The sequence below is a fragment of the Suncus etruscus genome, chromosome 12 (assembly GCF_024139225.1).
Source record: "Suncus etruscus isolate mSunEtr1 chromosome 12, mSunEtr1.pri.cur, whole genome shotgun sequence".
Taxonomy (NCBI): Eukaryota; Metazoa; Chordata; class Mammalia; order Eulipotyphla; family Soricidae; genus Suncus; species Suncus etruscus.
Window position 1 is genome coordinate 104,557,343 of NC_064859.1, and position 2,798 is coordinate 104,560,140.

Here is a 2,798-nt window from a genome sequence, read left to right on the forward strand (position 1 = left end):
TGCACATTATCTCAGAGAAACAGAATGTGGGAAAGGATAGAGCTGAAAATAAACTTGAGTCTCTGGAAATGCAGGGAACCCAACTGGAGGATGGGAATGATGGAGCCTGTTTTGAGTTCTGACCATGGAGACCCCAAACTGTGATGAGTATCTCTGAGCAAAAGCTTGGTAATGACGTCCACCAGATTGGTACTAATATACTTAATGTAAGTTTAAAGTATGTCAGCTTTTGGGAAAAACCAGCCTCAGTTGGGTTAAATATTGATAAATATTATTTACCTTTCTCAAGGCCTAATGCATAGATTGCATTTCTTCCACTGAGAAATTGTTCTTCAAAGTCATCATTTTTTTTGTATAAATACTGGAAAAAATTGGAAGATGACCCAGACATTAGAATTATGCTTCTAGTACAGCAGTACTTTGCTATGTTATTCAGATGAAATGAAATATACAGTATTTTACATGCTTTATTATTTTGACTATAGACAAAGCTGAATAAAATTTGTTCATGTTTAGATTCGGCCACCCAAAATAGTTTCATGTGTTGGGATGTTGCTTATGCAACAAGATATTCAACATTTTCTAGTATATTTTATTTTCTCTATAACAACTGATACTTATCTGGCAGGGGAGATACCATGATCAAGAAGGTGTTTTCACCAGGGTGAGGCTCATTCGTTGTACTTTGGATGTGCCCACCGAAACTTGTGATTTCCCCAATATGAGAAACTCACATTTGTGGTAGTGGGGGGCTGCTTTTGCACTCTCCCCATTTTTATATGAAAATAAAAAAAATAATGAGGGTTGGAGCAACATAACAACTGTAGAGGGTTTGCCTTGCATGTGGCCAACCTGGGATGGACCCAGGTTCAATCCCTGATGAGCCTGCCAGGCGCAATTTCTGAGCACAGAACCAGCAATAACCCCTCAAATAAAATAATGACAAGTGGAAAACATCAAGTAGAAATTATTTTCCAAGGGGTTAAAAATAAACCTATTGTAGACAGTAATTTACTGTGATCTGGTCTTGCATATTTTTGTCAAGCTAGGTAACACTCTCCTTGAACTCCCAAGGAGATTCTAATTATAATGTACATCCTGAAAAGGGCTTTTCCTCAGAACCTGCAGACACATCACACCTGATTGCCTGCTAGGCTAAGTGCCTCCACAAAGTGGCCTGGGACTGGGCCAAAGGCAGCGGCCTAGAACTCAGGAGTGGTACTCCCGGGCTCAATCCTGGGTGGCCCTTGTTTAAAACCTTGAGAAGTTGGGAGAAATACTTTCCTGGAACTAGTTCTGAGGGATGAGGGTAAGACAAATGAAAGAAGTCATCCTTCATGGGAATATCACTTTGCCCAGGAGGGGCCTGGAAGTTTGGTAATTAAGGGGGGTACACATGGACCTCATTTTTACTTTTCAGCAATATTTCAAGGAAATCTGAAACTCAGGTCTTTAAAATGCAGTGAAATGTTTTGTGTTCAAAAGGATTGAGTTCATGTATGTGAACATGAACTGCTTTTATTGGGGTGTTGCACCACCTGGATGTGCTCAGGACTTATTCCTGGATCACTTATGGTGTGTCTGAGAAGGACCATCTGGGGTGTTGGAGATCGACCTGAGTGGCTATATGCTCAGGCAAACGCCCTACCTGCTGTTACATTGCTTTGGCTCCTCAGTTTTTAAACCAAAGTAGTTCTAAACATCTAATTATTTTCTCACCATTACCAGGTTTTCCTGGGTTCCCAAATCATTCAGTGTGGGGGAGGCAGTGTTTTTACTTAAAACCCCATGAAGATGAGTTCTTATCCCTTCAGAGATAAAGAGGATCTCATTCTCCAGAGAGAAACACACACACACACACACACCACACACACACACACACACACACACAACAGGAGGACTATGGGTGCCATGGTCAGGTGCTCTGCTATAATGGGACCAAGATTCAGCATTTAATCTATCCTCACAGAAATAATTCTGCATCCTCCAGAACAGGGAAGAGGATCCTCCTCAGAGAAACTAGAATCACAGATCCTACCCAATCTTTCACTCAGACCAGGGACCCTGGAGCTGCAGCAGTGGTTAGCATGGTCATGGAGGACAGGGGTCATGGAGGATGAGGGTCATGGAGGATGGGGTCATAGAAAATGTCATGAAGGATGGAGGACATGGAGAATGGGCTCATGGAAGGTGGGGGTCATGGAGGGTGGAGAGTTGGTAGAGCATGGACAAATGATGCGGGCTGATACAGAGAAATCAGGTAGTTATTTCGAAGGATAGCAGAGAAAAAGAGAGATAGGGGTCTGGTATCTGAGGCTGGCTAGGGGCTATAGATTATATTCCTTCTGTGGAGCCAGAGGTATTGACATGATGGAGGCCCCTCAATGGACACTAGGAGGTAAGGCAACACCAGTCAGGGCAGGACTGGCTGGTGAGTTGGTGCTGAGGATCTCAAGCTTTCCTGTCTCATGCTCTTATTTTCATGTGAGAGATGGAACATCTGTGAGATGGGAAGATGGAGAAAAAAAAAGGCATGGTAGTCACTAGAGCCTGAAGGCAGTTTCAGGAAAATGTGGTGCATTTCTGGGCAGCATTGTGGAGTCTGGTGACAAGTGTGTGCTGGGATCTCAGGACTACCTGTCAGGGGTCCTCAAACTTTTTAAACAGGGGGCCAGTTCACTGTCCTTCAGATGGTTGGAGGGCCAGATTATAGTAAAAACAAAAATTATGAACAAATTTATTTTTAACTCTATTTTTTTTGGTCACACCCAGCGGTGCTCAGGGGTTACTCCTGGCTG

General features: G+C 43.1%; 1 non-coding gene across 1 annotated transcript; it reads left to right on the forward strand.

The window, feature by feature from the left end:
• The first annotated feature begins 613 nt into the window (after positions 1–613).
• Positions 614–773, forward strand: LOC126024954 (U1 spliceosomal RNA). The gene has a single exon (XR_007501022.1). It is a non-coding gene; the product is annotated as a U1 spliceosomal RNA (small nuclear RNA).
• The last annotated feature ends 2,025 nt before the right edge of the window (positions 774–2,798 follow it).